The sequence below is a fragment of the Acanthisitta chloris genome, unplaced genomic scaffold, assembly GCF_000695815.1.
Source record: "Acanthisitta chloris isolate BGI_N310 unplaced genomic scaffold, ASM69581v1 scaffold5269, whole genome shotgun sequence".
Lineage (NCBI taxonomy): Eukaryota > Metazoa > Chordata > Aves > Passeriformes > Acanthisittidae > Acanthisitta > Acanthisitta chloris.
In genome coordinates, this window is record NW_008689662.1 from 88,843 (window position 1) to 111,636 (window position 22,794).

Genomic DNA, 22,794 nt, shown 5'->3' on the forward strand with positions numbered 1-22,794 from the left:
TGGTGACCAATACTGTGTACAGTATTCCAGATGGAGCCTAACACTCCTGTAACCATATCGCCTCTTATTTTGTATTTTATCCCTCTGATACAACCTAGTAACTTACTTTCTTGCAGCTGTGCATAAGCCTCATGGTTTCAATGATTTTTCCACAATAACCTTCAAATCCTTTTCCTAGTCAGTGTGCTGAATGATTGTTCCATTGCAGCACACACTGTGTTTCCTTTGGTTTCTTGCTCCCAGACTAATTATTTTACATTTTTCCACAGTGAACCACATTTGCCAGCTGCTGGCCCGGTCACCTAAACAGTTCTAAATCCTTTTATATCTGATTGTATCGTTCTTAATTCACTGCTCTGAATTTTACTACAAAAAGGGCGGTGGGGAGGATAAATCTCTGTGCACAAATATACATTACTTATATGGGGGCCATATGCATGTGATCAGTATAATTAATCATATGGTTTTGCAATCTATCAGGCAGCTTTGCCCACCTCACTTGCATTTTTCCAATAATCCAACTCTGCTGGGACTACTTCGATCACTCCACACTTCTGAGCAGTTTCGTACAGCTGCCATGAAAAAAAACTTGCTACAAAACCCCCTTTTACTTTCTCAAATGTAATCCTGACACTTCAAATCACACTTACCTGAAGTTCAATATTCAGTCTTGAATAGCCAGCAATATTCTGTCTGGGATCTGGGGCAGGTTCATGTTTTTTTCTGTGAACCCTTGAGGATAGAGGTGAGAATTTGGTTCACCAAACATTTACAAACTCTACCTATCTAAGCATACAACCAACAGCTGTTTCCAGATTCTCTTTGCAAGACAACTATTAGACCTTCAAATAATAACACTTTGTGTTACAAGACAACTTTTAGTAATATTTAAAATATTTTCATTTCCCCTCCTAATTATGCTACTGATGTAATGTTAAAGGAGTCTCTGCTCATCTCACACTAAGAGCAACTCAGGACATTGACAATTCAGTGTGCATATGAGGGAAGGGCAGATAAATCACATCAATTGCTACCACTCACACAGCCTGGTCTTTTGGTACGTTTGCTCCTTAAGGGAAATCCTAAATTGCCACTTCCTTGTGAATTTTTAAACTCTGGAAGCTTGATGCAGAATTTTGCATTGTATTAGTGCAACAAATATTTCCATTTCAAAGCCTGTGGAGTTGCAACTCAGTTTAAATGATGCTCTAAGACCTTCTACCTCAATGGGTAAGTTACTGAACTCACGTGTAGCTGAAAACTACCAGCATCCCTGTATAACCACCTTTCTTCCACTGTGAAAGAACAAAGTTTAAGCCTTTGCTACTCTTCAGGCTATTGAGTCTGGAAACATTTTAGCAGTCCTCCAGCACCTGTTACTCTCTGTGCTATCAGCTTAGAGAAAGCTTTAACAGGATTTGCAGGTTTCCATGATTTCTTCTATCCAATACTCATTCTATGCCTTTAAGTCCTCTTCCATAAAACAATCTTGCTGATGAGACTATCAAAGATATGTTTTAAAGAACCATAAATTATATGTCTGTGATACCATTCCTGTGGCATTACAAGAAAATGATTTTAAAAGAATAAATACTAGTTAAATCTAAAACCTGACATAAACTTGCACTGGTTTGCTGACAAAAATGGTGAGGGACATGAATTTGAAGAATGCACACAGTGGAGCATCACCATTTGGCAACACACTGGTTCTACCTACACTGCAGAAATGCTGCAGAGCAGTAATCAACTCCCAAATTAAATGTGTTCTGCTTTTTAATTATAAAAAAATTAAATGGCAGTCTGCTTAAACAGACTGAGAAAAAAAAGACTTTAAGATTTTTAGTTTAATTATTACTTCTAGCTTCTGCCAGAAATCTGTTAAAGCTACAGAATCTGACTATAATTCTTGTCCATTGCCTGACATTTGATGAAGCAGTTTGCTCCTATATTTTTACTAATTTCAAGTAGGTTTTGGTTAGTTGGGTTTTGTTGGGTTTTTTTTGTTTGTTGGGGTTTTTTTGTTTGTTTTTAAACACAGCAAAACATGAGTCAACACTTCAATGTTTTATTAGTAACCACTAAACAAAATCACCTTCAAACAAGAAGTTCAGCCAATGAAGAGAGTTGTTCATTGACTGGTTGACTTCTCCTTTTCACTCTCTCCGTTTACAAACTGCAAAGACCATTTCCTCTGGAAAGGGCACTAAAGTGTTACATTTGTGCCACTTTTTAAACTACTTCTGGTGTTAAATTAAAGTGCAAGAATTCCTAAAGAGGAATTGCAAGTCATGCTGAGGCAGAAGTCCCACTAGTGAAAAACAGATACAGATTCATTTCTCAGAACATGAAGCATAAGGAAAAGAGAAATGAACTATAAGGCAAGGAGATAGTCAGTAACTTCTGGCCACTGAACCAAACAAAAAGAAATGAGTTGTTTGAAATTAGATTAAATTTCCCTTTGCATGTCAAACAACAGTTAAGCAAGGTCATCTAGGATGACAGGTCATTAGCTCGAAGCCCTCAGAATGCTGATCACAGCTCACTGTCTACATGCTTGTGACAAATTCCCAGATCCAGACTAAAAAGTCAGAACTCGGTTGCCTTAGGCTCCTCCTGGCTTCAACAGAGAACGATGAGTGTCTCACTCCTCATACTATTTGGACACCTGAAATTTGATTTATCCTCCGATCAATCTACATTTGCCTTAATTCCTTCCTAACCAGGTATAGTAAGAAACGAGACACAGGATGGAAGTTGGCAATAATAATCATCCACAGTCTACGGCTCATATGAATAACTCCAACTGCCCAGGAAAGGCAGGAAATCTTTGTTGAGCAAATAAATACCAAGCACTATCACTTTCTGGCTATAACTCTGGAAAAAGAATACACCCAGCTAAGACCCAGGCCACAGATATCATAGCAGTTGTAGCTCCATGAGAAAGAAGAAAATGGCAATGCCTATTCCAACCTGCTCCAGCATTAAAACATAGTTGTGTTTTTCTTTAAGGAAGCGTAAATTGAGGATGCATCCTAGAAGCAAGCACTACCCAATTTTAGACAAATTTGGTCAAAAACCAAAGGAATTGTATCGGGAATTAACACTGTACTCTACTTTTCTAATCCCAAAGCTCTAAGAAACATCAGAAAATCCTGCATTAACCCCTAATAGTCAGAAATGGGTGAAAACCTGGACAGGAACTACTTCTGTGTTTAGCATAGTATGTTGCAAGCACATGTCTGTCTTAAAACCCTAAAATTCCACAAAAACCCTAAATGAGAACAGTTATATTAGATCGGGGGGGGGAGAGGAAATATCTCCATATATCTCCAATTCCACCTTCTGAAGCATTTCTAGCAAAAGGAGAAAAAGAAGAAAAATTTAACAGTGGAGAGAAACAGAAAAATTAGGAACATTAATTAATAGGATTGGAAAGGACCTTGAAGACCTTCGCTTATCTTATTCATGAACTACTAGGTGCATCTGAAGAAAACATGGACAAAGGGGTGAGTTTTCAAGTGTTCAAAGCACAATTATCTTGTGTGATTAAGCCTAGGGCTCCTTGGGACTTCATAACAAAAAATCATCTGAGTCATTATTGGACTTGCACTCTCTCTAGTTCCTTTGATCAGCAACCACATAGTTATCACCCACACTTACATGTTCAGCATTCAGCACTTCATTTAAATGACTAAAAGAGAGAGACCAACTATTCATGCAGATTTAAGATTTCAGAGAATCTAGAAAAATGAAAGATAAGCAGAGCATTGCTTATCTTTATATTTAGATACTTTCTTCACAGTCACAGAAGATACAAATGAATGCCATAGAGTTTCTGCATTACCTATGGAAAAGGTGCTCTGACTCTTCAGCTGAAAAGACAGAGATGGTGTTACACCACGTCTTTTGCTATAAATTGCTACTTAAAATGCAATAAATATTTTACTATTTGAACACATTAACCGGCCATGACACTACAGCTTTCAAAGAACTTTATCTGGAGGAGTCAACAATATTTTATAAACTCTTAACAGTATTGGGATTTGAAAATAAATCTCAGATAACCCTCACAACAGAAGATGTAAGAAGCGACTAGGGTAAAGGAAACACGCTGAGGAGGAATGAAAGACCAGCTACCAGAAGTGGTATCTAGGGACATTTTCAGAAAGAGATGTTCTATGATAAGCCTCTCTGCATCAACACACAACTTACGGCAGTGCTAGGGAGCGAGACGTTTTAACAGAAAATGGTAAGCTGCATATTCTGAATTTGTTGGCATCAAGGTAGAACATTTTAATGCTGAATTAATTCAATGAACTGTAGGGTCCAACCTGACATGTATACCACAAGTGGTAGCAGGACCATTAAGTCTGCAGCCAAAGCTTTCATCACACTGGTAGCTACCACCCATCAACAAGTCTGGGTAAGCACTGGTGTGTGAGTTTGTAGTTCTGAATTCGAAAGGGAGGATGCCGATGGGACGGAGTAACCATTCCCTCCTGCAGATGCCCACAGAGCAGTACAGACAGCAACTACTCCTGAGGCCACAGGTAGCTGAGTTTTCATTGGTATGAATTCTGGGAACCCTTCATGTAGTAAAGTATGTAAGACTCGCAGATCATTACTTGAATATTTTCATGCAGCAAAAGGGAAAGCAAACATTTCTCATACATGGCAACAAAGAATTACATTCTGTGATAAGAAAAATAACAGCAGATCATTTGTGCTAGATAAAACCACAAGCATGAGTGATGAGAATGTGAAAATCAATTTTGCTGAGTTTTGCAAACAGGACTTTGAGAGCTGACATACAATATGTCAGATACCAGAGATTCTGCTACATCCTTAGTTATATATTATGCTTATCTCAGAACAGTTTCTTTATTAAATTGTTATGCAACCAAAGCAAAACCCCATAAATTTAATGTTAGCAAAGAGTTAAATCTTCAAATACGAAACTTAAAATGCAGAAAGTCTGAAATAAGCAAGCACAATCTGGAAATAAATTTGAAGCTAATCCCTTCTCTGAGCATCTGTTAGCTTGAAGAGCAGAGATCCTGCCTCAAAAGGTGGTCCACTCTGGAAAGACAAGAAGATCAAAGTCCCTTTTGCCCCAATTACACCTGATGGCTATCACAACGCTATACTGTGTGCAAGCAAAACTTCAAAGCAGTCATAAGGGCTCTTACTCTTTCTTCCCCCCTAATAAATTTAACAAAAGTCATTGCGTTAGCAGTTTTGATTACCTCTGGACTTCTCTGAGAATACAAATGAAACAGTTTCATGGTACTTATCTGCACAATCCTTTACAATGCCCAAACCCTGCACTATGCTGATTTTTTTTCCTCTATCCATCTTCCTGCATGGGAAATGGAGGGACCTATCCTGTCACCTGAGTTCTCCAAGCAGGGTTTCTCTGTGCTATTTTCTAATGCTTTACCTCAACTTCCCTATTACAGAACACAATATCTGTGCAATATCTTGAAAAATCAAAATTCAACACATTACCAGGTTTTTAAACAGAGCACATATAGTTGAAATGCCTCAATTACTGTTTGCAGTTGTAAACATTCAAACTAACAGAAAATCTAAGCTGTTTCCCAGACTGGCCAAGTACACAAGCTGAAATGCAAATAATTAAATCTCAAATTACTACCTGATTTTATTTTTTTGACATGAAAGCAAGGATGTAGCCAATTTCAACCCAATAATCTTACAGAAAAGTAACAGCCATGTTCAAACCGAAAAAGGAATTTCATTTATGAGTAGAAAGTAGCTAGACAGAGAAGAAAATATGGGAGGGAGGGGATGAAACCCCTGGAGAAGTAGTGGGATGAGAAGAAAGCAGTGCATGCTAAACACAAGAGCACTAGAAAACATATTACATGGATATTTCAAATATAACTAGATGGGCTGATAATAGCATCAGGCTGAAATAACATTTGGTATAACATCTCTTATCTTTTATCTTTCATTTATCACAAAATCATTTAGGAAAAATCTATTTTTTTAATGTAGAAATGTTGTTTCTGTTGCTAAACTGATCCAAGATTTGTGGCTTTTTTGTGGAGCATTGCTCCATTCCACTTTGAGAGAAATTTCAAGTTGAACCCATAGGAGGTTGGTTTGCTATTGTTTATCCTGAATGAGCTGAAATTTCCAGTAGTGGCAAGTAATTTCCATTAACTATGGAGAAGTTGCTGCACCTGTTTTTTGACCTGCTATAAAAATAGGAACATGCTGTGTTTGGATACAAAAGAGTACCCTTTATTCCAGAGAAAAGAAAATAACTTTATATCCATCTGTTATATTGAACACAGAATCTTTTTTGCCTATGTCTTATATGTTAAATGAAAAATGAGAATCACAGTTACATCACAACAAAGCTGGTGTGTTTTACCAGCTTGTAAGGGCCCAGTCACCAACTGAGAATAACTCTCCAAATGAGAGTAAAGTTTGGCTAATTCAAATTGAACTATTTGAAGAACTATCAAAGCAACATATTATTCTGCCCAAAAGATTCATTAAAAAAAAAATTTAAGTAAGACTGAAGTTTGCACATAGTGGCTCAGCAAAGAAGGCATTCTTTGCAAACAAGCATTGGGTTTTGAGCAGCACACCTCCATGGGCCCTGCGAAAACGCGGAAACCTGACTGTGCAGGGAGAGCTCACCCCAACTTTCTCCTGCCAGTGGTTTCAGCTGAGACAGGACAGCAGGTTTTACAGGCATTGCAGGCCACACTTTGATCATCCTCCTGTTTTGTGAGAGTAAACTGATTCCAGTATACTAGTAGTTCATGGAAGACCCAGGCAAATACTGTGTATCAGAAACACTGTAATGCATTTTTTGTTTTATTAATTTCATTCCTCCTGAGCAATTAGCTGACCAATAGTTGATCAATTTCTCATCTATAACTGAAGATATCATGACATTTGCAGTTTCTCTTAAATTTGTGAACAGGAATATAGAAGGCTATTCTAGTAACATCCAAGACAATGTTCTGTTTATCAAAAAAAGGGAGAAAAAACCTCTCAGGGATTGATTGAGCCATACTTTAATTCCACTAGTAAGAGATACTATAAGAAGTGAAAAGGTCCCTCTCCATGCACATTTATTTTAAGGCTTTCCAAACTCTGGATCAGAGCTCAGCAGGAGATAAAGGTCTTACATAGAAGCAAGAAATGAGGATGGGCACAAGTGAAATGTCGAAAAGGGCTCAGGAAGAAGCATCACATCTCACCGGCACTGCATCTCCTACAAATGAACTCAACACACGTTTAACTTCCTGCAAGTGGAAAGAAAATGTACTAAAAAATCAGTCCTGATGGACACATAGCAGTGGTCTCTGCCTCTGAAGAATATAGGAAGCTAAGTTAAGTATGAGTGAAGAACAATACTACTTTTCAAACACACTACAAAAGGAAAATTAACATGCAGATAAAGACCCAGCTTAGAAAATTTAGAAACAAAAAATTTAACAAATCAGACTTATGTGCCTGACAGACACCACTGTGTTTCCTTATATGTATCAAAAACCACAGTATCATTTCAAATAAAGAACTTCAAGCAATTAATATAATTCCCTCCCTTCCTTGCAAATAATTTTGTACCTGGGAACTGTTAGCACTATTTTCACACACTATCTCTACTTAAAAGAATAATGTGAACACTATGCTCTAGCAGAATAAAAACCTACTAAACTACAAAAGCTGGCAATTAGTCAACTGCATATGTGATGTATTCTTTGGTAAAGCACAGAAAAAACTATTTTGCTTGTCATCACCATAAAGTGAATTTCTGCACTGATGAATCACTTCCCACCTTCAATATTGAAATTTGCTTTCTGAGTGTCTGATAGGAGGTACTTAATTTAAATATTAAAGTGCAAACTTGACACTGAATTAACTTGGAAAAGAAAATGTGTCAGCTTTAATGATATGGTACACTTGTAGAAATTTAAAATCTCTAAGAATTGGGACAAAATACACCTCACCACAGCAGAAGCTGTTTCATAATCTGACATTTTAGAACAGCAGCTTGTAAGAAGTAGATGAAAACTTTCTACAAATGTAGCATCTCACTTAAAATGAACCAAAATAGGACACTGGTTAAAGTCCATTTCTTTAAGTAGATTTATGCTTTGGTACATCTTAGCAGGAGTTTTCTAAAGACCAGAAGCCAACTGTGTAAGCCCACACCACCAGCTCTCCAAAGACAAATTTCAGTACAGGAAAAAGCCATTGATCTGTCTCTATAATTCACTCAGTTGTAGCTTCCATTACTTTCAGTATCCTACACCAACACTCACTTTCAAAGAAAGTTCACTTCATTACTCTGAGTTACATGGCAAGTTGAAAACATACAAGATCCCTCTGCTAAGAATATTTTTTTAAGATGCCAAAGCACATTTTCAAACATACGCACTTTATTTTCGTACAGAGGGAACGAAGCTGTACGCCACAGATCGCCTTGCATTGTCCTCAGCAGAGACCCATCAACTCATGGACAAACTGAGGCCACAACATTTGCTTTGGCACAATGAAGTTGTGTGAGATTTCTTTCTGTGGCTGAGATAAGGAGAACTGGGTTTAATCTATAATATAAAATAACCAAAATGCATGTTATAAAAGCCTTTTACTTCTACTAACATTTATGTCTGTATCATGTTTTATTTTAAAATAAAATTGTGTCAGTGAGTCCTTTGATCCTTCTGTTATTAAGAGTTAAACTTTTGGGCTGGTGCCTTGCATACATTTCAAGCATGTTATGACTACTGCGCTATTTAACTACACAGGGATTATATGGGAATTATTACAGGAAGTTTGATCTTTAAAGGCAAAACAAAAACTCAATCACCTTTGTAGAATTGATTTTTAAGGTTCAGGTGGATTTCTTTAGACAATTTTCAACATCATGAACTTGACTTAGATTCACAGAAATGATCTGGCAAAACAAAATTTTCATGAAGTTAGTTCAGGATGAGGTAAGGTGAAAACTGCAGTGTAGATTTTTGTACCAAACAAAAAAATTTTGAAGCATAACTAAAGAGAATGTCAACATACAAATCTGTAAAATAAAATATTTTCCATTTCATCTTATAGTCACAACCAAAACAGAAAATAAGCCCGTTTGTTTATTTATGATGGAATAGCAGATGCTATGCACTATTTAAAGTAGCATTTATTCTAATTTTACAGTCTGTTGATGGTTCAGTTTGTGCTACCAGGTTGTAAAAATTAGTGGATGAAACATGAATGCTATTTCACTTTTAAGACAATGTCAGCCTAATTGGCACCTGTAATCAAAAAAAGGAAATAATTTTAAAAACCGAACCAGACAAGTGCATTTAAATTCACCAATAACAAGGCTCCTTGAAAAAAACTTCTTGTACACTACACTCCCAATTTACAGGGGATTAGTTTATTGTAAATATTTTTTCCAACCATTGGTTAGTTACTCTGTCCATTGCATTAACATATTGTAAGAATGATGGGATTATGTAAAAAGAACCCTTGGCCCCAGCTAGAGATTTAAGTAGTCATGTCACACTCCTATTCTGCCACCTTGAAAACTGTTTCAAAGCCATTCTAAATCCATGCTAGGGTTTTAAACACAGAATGCTTTCAAAAGCCATCTGCAAAACAAAGCATGCTAGAAATATGCCAGCTAGCTATTTTAAAGATTTCTGTGATTATTGATCTTTAGAAAAGGTTCCAGAAAAGCTCAACTCTATTTACAAAATAATTTCAAAAATATCAGTACTTAATCTAAGACCATAAGCACAAATCCAATTTGACAGATGAAAAAAAGTAAAATATCAGTTATCAATGCTCACCAATTCTGAGCTTATCAGTATTTATATTTATTAGAGGTTACTTCATGGCTGAAACTATTAGGTAGCAGAATCAGTGCTTGCAATTTTGTTCAATACATATTAATTGGAAAACAATTCCAGAAGTACAAGACGTCTTGCAACTTAACCCAACCTACCTTGAATAGACAAGAAACAAAAGGTAGATCCTTAGAGTTAGCAAGAAAGGAACTATGCTGAAGATATTTCAAACAAGAACAGAGTATGTGACCAATGGGAAATACATTGCAGCTTATTCATAATTTTTTCTTAGCGATTTCAGATTTATTAAAAAGAACTGTTACACAGCTTATCTTCAGCAAGGCTCAGAAAACCAGAGCTATTTCATGGTTTCTACTGCATTAGTACATGAGTGCAGCTCATGGGTGGGAGTCACCTAAGACTTAGCACCAAGCAGTTCTCCTATTACTACACTTGCCAGAGCCAGTTTTCGCACACCCGAAGACATGAAATCGGTAGTCCAAAGATTAGCAACTGTCTTTCTTCATAACACAGACCCCAGAACAAACCTGCAATCAGCATTTCTTGATGGAGCACCTCAACAATGACTTTCTAGGTAATTGCACTAGCAAATTACACTGCAACCAGAACACACACGATTACTTTCTGGATCATCTGAATCAAACTTACGAACTTCCTCATTGATTTCTACTGCAAAGACAGCAATCTCATCCCTTCACCAAACCACCCTGACACAGTCCTGCTCCAAGGTCAGCTCCCTAGGGACTACAACAGACATGCAAAATGCATCACCTGCTAGCACAAGCAAAAACCCCACAGCCCAACACACTCAATTACATAAAACCAGCAACTTTATCACTTCTACTCTGAGTAGAGCCATTCATCACACACTAACCAGCCTAAGAATAAGCTTTGCCCAAAGAAATTCCTCCAGCAGGAAAAGATCTTCTCTTCCAACAGGACACGGACAATGCACAGTAACTTCCCAGAGTACAGAATTTCTGCCTTGCATCCATCTTGCAAATGTGTTCCTACTTGTCAAACTGTCCCATGGTGAAAACGACACAGGGTAAAAAGCCTCAAAGAACAACCAATACATACTTGGAAAATGGTGTATAATTGAGGGTATGTTTTGCAAACACCATTCTTACAAATTTTGTAGCCTTACCTTAGTCATTACCAGTAGCAAATCTTCAACGGTTTGTAGAAGAGAATAAGATCTTGCAAGAATTAACCATCTACGTTGCTGTCTCCACAATAATCACTGTAAATGCCTCCCAACACAGATTCATAGTTCTCACTTTCTACATGACTATATACCAGATGCAAAAACTGATCTCATGGAGACCATAAAATAAAACCATTAACAAATGCACAGCAGAATGAACTCATGAACTCACCCAAATGAAAACAGTGTCAGTTGCCAACAGATCATTTCTCAAAACCAAAATAACCCCCAAATCAGAACCCCTCTGCCTCTGACCTTTCAGTCTTGACCTTCAAACAAGAGTTACAAAATATTACCAGAAAGTGAGCTTGCAAACTAGAACTCATAATTTTACAATACACTAAATAGAATAATGTTGGTATCAACACTGGTCTTACGACAGTCCTCCACACACCTACAGTTGTGTGAACCATAGGTGTAATTCACTACTTGCTTCTCTGTTCAAAACTGGCCAGTAACATTCTCCCTGTCAACATGACCCTCTACCCTGGCAGATACCAGCCACCTTTTTATCTTAATTTGTCTAACCAACATTTCAATGTTAAATTAATTCAGAGCAACTGCTCTTTAGCCACCCTTCATTTAAATCAGGTCTGAGGAACCTGATCAAGATACTACATGAAAAAGTGGACAAAACACAGCTATACTATCACCTAATGCAACCATAAGTGCCTACTATCATGGTCAAAATTATATTTAGCAATAAAAATTATAAAATCCTCTCATATTTCTGCACTTCTCAACAGAAAAACTGATTGTCAATTGTGTTAACTATGTAAGATGAAAACATCGGTGTAACAGAGAATCTATATCCCTGGCACAGAATATGCTCCTTAAGACAAATAAATCAGGATGAAAAAGCAACAGATGAGGCTGTTACTTCCAGTGTAGCAGACCTACAACTTTTGCCTTAGGAACAAGGAGAATCAACAACCCAAAGGAGCTGGTCACAGGTCTTTAACTGGAAGAACCAAATGAAAGAGTAGAGACCAAACAGAGCTAATGACAGAACAGAGAATTTTTAAGTATAGTAGTCAACAGCTAGAGTCTCTCCTCTCATTTGGTTTGATCCTTTTATGCAAGTATCTGATCATAGCCTGAAATTGTCTTTGTCTACAACAGCCTACCAACACATGGAAAGTCCTGCACTGAGCCACCAAACTGAGAAACACAACGTAATTACCATAACAAAGTACTTTTGAAAGAGAAATGAGGGTTTTAACAGCCTGGTTACCCTTTGGATTTATAAATCATATCCCAAAAGGCAGCAAAGATACACTACCAACTAAAAGGTATTCTTAATTACATCTTTATGTAAAGTGGCTTTTACTCCTAAACACTTCTTGCCACACAATTATTTTCATATCAAGGATGCATTAACATTTTTGACAAAGCAAGATAGGTGGACATGGCACAAAGCAATCAAAAGCTATGTGTATACTAGCTGTTCTGTAAGCAAAGGAGAAGTTGGGGAGCTTGGAAAAGTCTCAGGGTTTGAGATGCCTTGGCTCAGGACCACCAGCAATGTTAGCTGCAGTCAGTGAGCAGACTGTTGCCTGTAGCTCACTTGGTGAGGTCTGTCCAGTACAGGCAAAGTGGACATTTCTCCTCTGTCAATATCAAATGACCATGTCCCTCCACACTTGTTCCAGTTAAATGCTTGAACTATTCTTTGTCTATTGTGTCTTCAACCATCCTTGCATACTGAATGCGCGTAAATTACCTTTCTAGCATTAATCTTGACTGATTCAATCCAGAGCTCAGCCCTAATCTCTGATAGTCACTCTTGGATGCCAACCCACCTTCATAGAGGTGAAAGGACTCGGATCCATCTCCTCTTTCTATATGAATTCTGCTCCCTACTTCATTCTTTGCACTGTTGTTATCAATTTCATTTGTAATACTTTAAAATAAGGAGCCATTCTCTAGATTCATCTTTCATGTAATGCAACTACCTTTGCTAATTCTTTTTTTCTTTCTACATAGATGCACTTTAGAGAGGACTTTAACATTCAGACTTGCTCAACTTCTCTCCAGGAAAATGACAGCTAAGATTGTGAATTATGCTAAATGTTTTGTTTAGTGTCATCTCCTCAACTCTTCAGCTCTTTAAAACAAAACAAAAACCCTACCACATCAAGATTTGCCCTCACCTTCTAGTATCTGGTCTACTTATGTTTCTACTCATTACACTTTATACTGTAATTGGTTTTTATCGTTCCAGTGGCACTATTTTCAGAGAGTCCACTGTGTCGAACGTTAAAGCCACAAAATCAAGGACTTAAAAAACTTTCCTAATTATAACTACTAGTTCAGTCATAACTTAGCCTTCCTTTCTACATATATGATGTAGTGATATGACTCCAAAATATTTTCACAATTGTTTCAGCACTCTCAAATACACCCCCTCCAAGGTCTCTTACACAGCACCATCTACTCTGTAACTACTCTTAACTTCTCACCACAGCATGTGCCTCTACCATTTGAGCTGAGGGAGTAACTGGTACATGCAATAGGATCTTTTCTTGATTGACTCAGGGGAATAAAACCCCACGCCTCATATTTTACAGACAGCAAAGGAATATACCAAGGCTAGACCACCCAGACCATACACTTGGCAGAAACTGTCCTGCCCCAGTTACTGCCCAGTCTCTCAGCTATTCAGTTTCCCCTTGGCTAATCCCTTTACCAACATTGCAGCTGGTTTTATCCTTCCATCTCCTGATTCAGGTCTGCCCCATTTCTATCTCCTGCACCTCAGACACTTCCCTGAGGGTGCCTGTACCTTCCATTTCATCTTCAATGAACAGTTTCCGAAAAATCCAGCTAAGGCTGACACCTGGCACAGGGAATTTCAGAGGGAGCAGTTACCTTTCAACACTTGTGAACAACTGGGAACAAGCTTGTAAAGAGAAAGGTTGAGTAACCTCATCTACCAGCAAAGCCACTGGAGCTACCTGGAAGCTGTAAGCACCTGTGACTTCAGAAGCCCATTAGCTTTAAAGTTGCCCCATACTAGTGCCAGGGCACAACTGTTGCTGCAGCTCTTTAAAGTAGGCATCTATGTGTACATAAGGATGCGTAGACATGCAGATACATAAATAAAATGTCACAATTTATCTGTCCTCTCTGAAAGCTAAATATTTATCTGCTAAAAATGTCAAATATTTTATCACATTGTATCAGAACACCAGGGTTAACCATGGAGGAACTAAAGTGCATCCCATTCTCATTTCTGCTGGGTGTGATATAAAGCAAAATCATTAAATCATCAGTAAATAGTTATTAACAGATGATGATACAGTGCTTTCACAAACTAATGTGCATCAGCAAAACATGGTTTTGGGGGCCAAACATCTCTGTAGTGGAGAGGTGCAAACACTATGGTGAGTATTTCAGGATATGTTAAGAGCTGTCCATACAGACCTACCCTTTAGTGTCTGCCAACACACAACCCAAGTGGCTGTAACAATCTTTTCACAAATCCCTGAAGAGCACACTAAGTATAATAATTTGAAAGTCCATACAACACTGCCTGTCTTTGCTACCTTGCTCAATTAGTTGATAATACAACAAGTATTGCTAACAGTTGCTTTATGAAATAATTTTGAGGGTTTATGACAAAACAAAGCTCAGCGAAGGCCATGCCTTGCTTGCCCTTGCTCTTTCTTGGAATGTTGCTGTGCACACAGACATACAGCTGTTTCAGAAATATCAATGATAAAGTGGCAGTTTCAAAATAAAGCTCCTGCCTCTGAGGGGAATGTGTGTTTTGGGAGACCAAAAGTAGTGTGCAGTCACTCTAGTTTTGACAAGTCAAGGCTCTACCACAAAAGAGTATTCAAAATACCTCTTTTGCAGCAATACGTAATATGCAATGGCTCACCACTGCCACAGGGTGTCACAAGTTTAATAATGTTTAACACAATTCAAAATGTTGCAAGGGAAGAGGAGAGTCCAATTACAGCTTAACTCAGGGTACTGCCTTGGTTAACTCATCAACAGCTGCTGGGAAATTTGTTATAAATTTTAATGATCAACAGCAGCTACAAGCAGGACTGGGGGGCAGTGAAATGACAACATTTTGCAGTTGGTATCCACTTGAATCAATTACTTCTACTAAAACATTCTAAAACTCTTGCTCCTAACTCAGCTTTTGTGTCTATTGAGGCTGGAAAATTTTACCATTAAAAATTTAAAGATGTGCTTCCTTAGAATTTCTTACTTCCAAAGGTCAAAAGGAAATAAATAACTGATATATTCAACAAATTATTAATATGTTTGACAGCTATGTTACTTCTGCAAAGGAACCATCATTGGCTTGAATACTTGCCCTTTCTTGGACTAGAGACACTTGAGTTGGAGATACTGAGGCATGAAACTATTAGGGAGGAAGGGTGGGGGAGAAGGAGGAGATGAAATGTACTCAGAACGGTAAATTTTAACTATCAGAAGAGAAGAACCCACATACCCAGTTTGGGATTTTCACATGTGTGTGTGTGTATATACACAAATATATACAGTCTATTACACATATACTACATTTTATGTATGTACATATAACACAAACACAGAGAGGGAGGGAGAACATTCAATACAGGGTACCATTTTATCAGTTTAATATTTGAAGTAACAGTGTGATTCACCTGAACTTCAAATTGTTATAGTTTTTCAGGTTTCTTGTGAATGTGCTCCCAACTCCATGCCAACCCTTCACCCTATTTTTCCAAGCAATTCTGCAGGGCTGTTTGCTCACATGAAGCTCCAGCAATTACTGTAACATGTGTGCACTTACAGCATCCTAAATTCTCTTTTAGAAAAATATTTAAATGTCAAAGAGGCTGAAAATGCATATTAAATTATTCTATTTTTACTCAGTAACTTATTCCATACTTAGCTCTGTAAATATTGATGTTTGATGATGACCATTTAGTTAAGAAGTCTTGAGGGCAGCAGTTTATAGGAATACCACACACTTGGACAGGTTTCCCTTTCTGCTTTTTGATACTACAAAGGCAGCCTCCTGCTACAGGCTGTGAAGAGAACATAAGACCTTATGGTCAAACACCTTTGACCCTGTATCTCTGACCTAACAGACTGTGTTTTTATTAGGCTCAGAAATACAGGTAAGAGTACTCAGTAGATCATGGCAGATCAGGACATTTAAACACATGCAAAACTTGTTTAAGTCTCTTTGCATCTGACAAAACACTTAAATCCGTGCTCAGCTTTACAGACACATTTATGTTCAGTTAGTTTAGCCAGAACTGAAGCAGACAGGGATTACGCATAATTTGAAGATCTCTTTTTCAAGAAGCCTTTTAGCCTGTTTCCTTAGCTGAGTTGCTTTACCACATTTGAAAATGAAGTATAAAAATGATGCACTGTGTACACACACAGATTGGTCTCTCTAATTGACATAGCCCAGAGAAATTCCTAGGCCATTTTTGCATTTTCCCCATATTCTGCATTCCAAAGTTAGGTCAGGGAGCATGATTTCATTGGCCTTCTGCCTTTTTATATTTGATCTTCAAAGTGGCTGTAGGACATTTTCATTTTGTCCCACCTACCTTCTCCCATTTTTTTGCTAGCTAGACTCTGCTCAGTTTTTCTCTTTAGTAAACCAGGTGAAGCCAGTATAAATCAGAAAACCCAGATGAAGTCAGTGGATTTATCCTGATTACAGATCAGAGAATCAATTTAATTTTTATCAATGCATAAAATAAATTACAAGCCTGGCTGATTTTGAAGTAGTGCTGTGAGAGTACTAAGCACCAGCCTTAGCTATAACATAGACATCTGGACAAGTAGTGATGCTTTGAATTCTCTCTCTCTCTCTACATGCACACATACATATTTATATATTTCTATATATAATGAAATATTTTTACATATGTATACACACAGGTACACATGATTAAGGGAAGAACAGATAAAAATCCTAATAGTCTTAAAAAATGAACACATGGCAGATTAATTATGGCTTTTTAAATAAATACTGTAAGCCACTCTTTGAATTAAGGAAAGGGTTTTTACTCATATATTCAATGATTACACTAATGAATTACTATTCTAAACTGTAAACCTGTTCCTTCATTAATGCCAAAAATATATAAGAAGTTGCAAGATTTTTTTATAGCTGCCTGCCACAGGTTTCTGTTGCTCTATGACAGCTTTCTGCTGATGAGGCAGGCTACTTCATTCTGTGAAGTTACAACTAAATTATCTTCCCTTTATGTAGTTTTGAACAAGCTAGTGATGTGATTGACCACACTCGTGTCACTAAGCTTTTCTTATAAAACACAAGTGTTTTCTTTTTTTTTTTTTTTTTTTAACAGATTTAGAACAAGTATTGCACATTCATGGAACAAGAAAACCACTTGTTACCATGCAGTAAAACACTCTTCTACCCTTCACCATTAGGACTAAGAAAAGTAACATAATGCAAAGCTCCCTGAGTGCTGAGACTACACACTGTGTATGTATATTATGTGAAACACAGACAAATCTCCTGTCTCTAATGCCAGAAATGCTGGATCTCTGTCTTTTTTTTGTTTTAGTTTTCCAAGGGGGTTGAAAATCATGACAGGAAAATGCTGTTTGCAGCATGGTCAGAAGAGAATAGATTCCCTCTTCCCTAACAATAAATCCTCTCTTCCCCCAAATCATAACCCTAATCAAAATATTGGACTGACAGCTTTCACAAAGAAGGAAGAACAGATGCACAATAATGAATTTCTAATCTCCTAGGAAGCACAACACAACTGAAGAAAAGCCAAAAATAGAAAGCCAGGCCATCAAGGTATCACCAGAGATGGTTATTGTTCACATTTACAGCAATCTTTTCCCAGATTCTGTAGAGACCTGAAGTTACTGGAACACAAGCAATGGCCTATAATAATAACAACTATGTGAGAAAGGGTTTAGTGACTTGCATGGCCAATATAAAAGCATCACTTAGAGGAAAACTCTTTTTTCCCCCTCAAACTTACACTGCCTAGAGACTAGAGTTTATTTTCTATAACGTTTCTAATTTTTTCTCAACTTTAAGGCTGTAATTTTTCACACCCATTGAAAGCTTCTATAATATGAACCCCCTCCAGGAAGGCATACATTGGACTTTTATTCCTTCCTTCACTGAGAACTGCCACTTTTCCATGATGATGAGAATGCAATTACACCATTGTCATATTCTAATTAACACTATGGCATCTAAAGCTTTTATAATCAAGCTGATACAGGAATGCGTAGAGAAAAGGAAATAACTGCAACCTCCACAGCACATAAGAAACAGTAATATGATCACAAATATTCTACTTCAAATCAGAAGAAAAGCTTTGGCATTCACTTAAAAAGAAAGCATAATAAATGGAAAAGCCCTCTTACTCCATTAGTTCATCTAAACAAAATATGTTAAATTGAGATTGTGTATTAACTGTTCTTCTGAATTCAACGTTTACTTCAAACTGGAACAACATCCATGAAACAGAACAAACAATGCAATAATTGTTTACATGATATTTTAATAGAGAAAGCCAAAGTATTAACAGTCTTTTATGACAGTGAGGATTTGATGCAGTTCCTTTTAAGAACTTTTTTTGTTTCTTTTTTATAAAATAAAACATAAATAAGAAATCCCTTACAAACAAACCACTGAAGAGATTTCAGCTCCCCACCCCAAAACATTCTTGCTGTCGAGTCAGACAGCATTTTACAGGGAAGATGCAGAGCTTCCCTTTGAGTAAAAAGGAAAGAATGCCAATAATTAGCCACCCAGGAGGCATTTGTTTCACAATATTTTTGTTACTCCATGGCTTCCATTGTGATAGGATTTGTGAAGACTTACAAGCAGCCTTGGAATATAGCTTCTAATTCAACAATGCTGGCTTGCCATAAGTAACCCTCATTTGTTTGTCAGAAATCATCAAGGTCGTTATGTTTTCCTTGACGCTTTCAATGGGCACAGAAAAGCTAGGACTTTATTTGTGGTACACTCCAAAAATTTGAGCTAAAAACAACAGCAATTATATAATGCTGTTTTCACTTCCATTTAAATGGACAAATCTGCTATTGTTTGAAAAAGCTGAAGAGAATACTTATGGCCTACTTAAAACTGGCAGATACAGTAACTCAGTAAAATATGAATTTTGAAAGCTGATTTTAAAAAGACCTAAATATCATAAGCCCAGATGAAAAAATGTCACAAAAACTCACCAGGATTCTCTCCAAAGACACCGTAAAATACAGATAACAGAAGTGCAGGAATAGGTGATAATGCAGAGATGATTACATATTTCGCTTTTTTTTTAACACTACACATTCTTTCTGAAACAACAAAAAACATTTCCTCATAACTGAAACAAATAAAAGGTTCTCTGAAAGGACTTACTATCAGTACGTTTTTACAGTATTCATGGTCACAACCTGAAAGCAGAAAACACTGACATCAAAGCATGAGAAAGCCAAGTTATAGCCTACTAAAAAAAACCATGGTGAAATTGTCATACAAAGGTTTATGTTTCTAAAACAGGATAGGAGTTTTATTTAAACAACCTAACCCTTTTGTTAATGATCTCAACAAGAAAGGCAGAGATGGAGCAGGTAAGACAACCACATCAATCTATCCACAATCAGGTGCTTCCTCCATGGCATGCATATTACCGGGACAATGCAAAACAGCCATGGGAAATTTCTTGCTTTTTTTCTCAGCAAGTTTCAACGTGGAAGCACCTCTATATATATATATACACATACACAGAGATGTGTATATATCTGAGTTTATTGATTTTGCTGAATTGCCTACATAGTACTCAAACACTTCAGTACATGAATGTTCTGACATAAATCACATCTTGGTTTTGCATAATTCCATTTCAAATCACACAGCCCAAATCCTCCATTGTATCTGCTGGATAAGTACTGTTGAAACTATTTTCATCAGAACAAGTATTTTTTCTTTTTTTTTTCTTTCTTTTTTTTTTTTTTGCAATCAGCACACTTAAGAATAACCAAACCATATATCAACTGTAAAACCCCATACCTAGAACCTTAAGAGGATCAAATGCATCCTTACTCAAGCAAACTTTTATTGCACTCTCTCTACTAATTCATCTGTAATGCAAATGAACATATAACTACAGAAAAGAATATACAGTGAAAAGAAAAAGCACATTAAATTATTCTGACAAAAATTTGAATTTAATTAGTCTACATTAAACTTTACTCATCAAACCCACCGCTATCTGAAGCTGCAAAATTAAGTTACTACTGAGTCACAATTAGTAAGTCAAACACACTTCAACTCCTGCTAGTCTCCTTAAGTGCACACCTTCCACTCCTGGGCCTAAAACAATTAAGGCTTCCCCAGCAAAGAACAACTTAATTCCTTACACTGTTCCAAGGATCTCAGTCTCCCTCTAACCCATAGGATGATCTAAGCAGGGTCTGATTTACAGCAATCATCACCTTTTGGAGGGAACTGATTTGCTGTGACAATAGCATCCACTGTCCTAACCAGACTCTGAAAGCACCAGTTAGAGCAAAAGTCATTATTTGGAACAAAGGTGCTTTAAAGAATGCAAATCTGCCTTCTGTCATTTCCATCTCAAATAAAGATGTTATTGCACTTTAAACAAACACAAGGCTTTGACATTCATCAAATTAAAGACTCAAATAAACAGACTACCAAAAAGAGACAACTCCAGAACTGATATGGACTTCAGGAAAGAGAACAATTGCAGTTAAATATTTGGAAAAGGATAATTTATCCATTATTCTAGTTTTAATCTACATATAGTTCTTCCAATCATTACAAAAAAACCTGTGGAACCACACATCTAGATTAATGTTTCAATTATTAAAAATAAAAATTAACATAAGTCTCTAACCAAAGCTACAATTCTACACACAAGAAGTCAAATCCTTCCTTCACCTTCAGGCATCTTCCCAGTTCTCAACTAGTAGTAGCACCTTAACAGAATAAGAGGAGAAAGGAAAGAATCAGTTTTAGTAGAGTGCATTACTATCACACTGTATATAAACCAATTTAGGAAGAAATAACACAAAAATTTCACAGCCATCAAACACCAACACTTCAGGTATATATGCTAGGATTTTTTCCAAAGACTAGAAATCATACTAATGTATGCTTCGCAATTCTCACTCCACACCCTCATTTTTGAAAGAAAACAACTCTTTATTCAAAATTAATTATGCTTTAATTTGAAATGGCTCTGCTCAAAAACAAGGAAAAAATTCTGGTTTACATACTGGAGGTAAAGAGAAATTCCAGAAACTCCTTCACCTCAGACTGAAAACTCAGAAAAAAGATTTTTCAGATTTTTTTCCAGAAGTAATGAATTTGGGCAACTGATAGGCAATCAAATTCTCTACAGTAAGACAACTTGGAAGTCCCAAATGAATTATTCATCATTCCTCCAAAGTCATACAGACTTGCTCAGCCTGAGCTGAAGAGTTCAGAGATATGGTATCTGGCTAGGAAGACACACTCCATGTACTGCTGGCCTGCAAACCAGACCATCTCGAAATGAAGGTGGCAGCTGGCATGACTAGAGGGGTCATGGCTTTGCTCTGGCTCAGAGGAGGTTCATGTACTGTCTGCCTCATATTCCCATCCCTGTTGGCTGGTGTGGGAGATGGTTCAGATGAAAACTGAACCTGGATTAGGATAATGCAGATAGAGCAAGAACCTCCATTCTGACAGATCTGGAAAGCTGAGAGTCATGAAAGAAGCTTATAATTAACTGAGGGGAAAGGATAATCAAAAGAGGAAAGCCAATAATTATCAGCAATGCAGAGGGGAAGACTGACCTTAAGCTAGGGTATACTTCTGTAACTGCAGACTGTGGGCTTAAGAACACTTAGAATTGATTTTGCCAACTAAACACGAGTTGTCATCTGGTTAGGAGTGAACAGTGCCAGCAGTTCTGAAATTGTGGTAATTTTCAACAAGTGCCAGCACTTCAAGAATAGCAACAATTCTGGGCAGATATTTGGGTCCAAGAAACAGATTCAAAGAAGTCTGTCTGGGAAAGCTTAAGTCCTCAATGCACTGAGTCATTTAGAGCACAGCTCTGCCACTTGACTTATGAGAGAAGTACAGGTCACATCTTTTCATTCCACTGCAGTTAGAAAATGCAGCTGAAAAGCTACAGATTAAATTAAAAAGTGGATCTCAGTGGGAGGAAAAGAGGAAAACACAGAAAGTCTTTAAGTAACTGATCAGCAGGCACCACACTTATAGAACTCTTCCAGTGATCAGCATTTTCTGAGATTACATAAGGAATATCCATTCATGTGTCACTAATAATACCAGAATTACCAGACAAGATAAATCATATAATGATCAGCACACATTTAAGAGACAGAGTGATTTTACAGGTAAGGTAGAAGAAAGTGCATCTTTAGCACTTGTTGACCATACACAGTATACAGGGATTTCTAAATTTTTCTTAGTGTTAAGGCTGCAGAAATCCCATGGTGCTGTGGAAAACTAGTTTAAAACCTGTCTACAGGCATCTACTTTTATAACTACTAAATCACAGGACTGTTACTGAACTTCAATTGAAGTTCTGCTCTCATCACATCCCACAGGGGTTTGAAATTCTACTGAACTGCACTTCTTGACAGAAAAGATGAAGTTCAGTAGCATCATATTCATATACTATGACTTTTCACTTAAATCTTCTGAAGGTATTTAAAAGTATTGGCAGC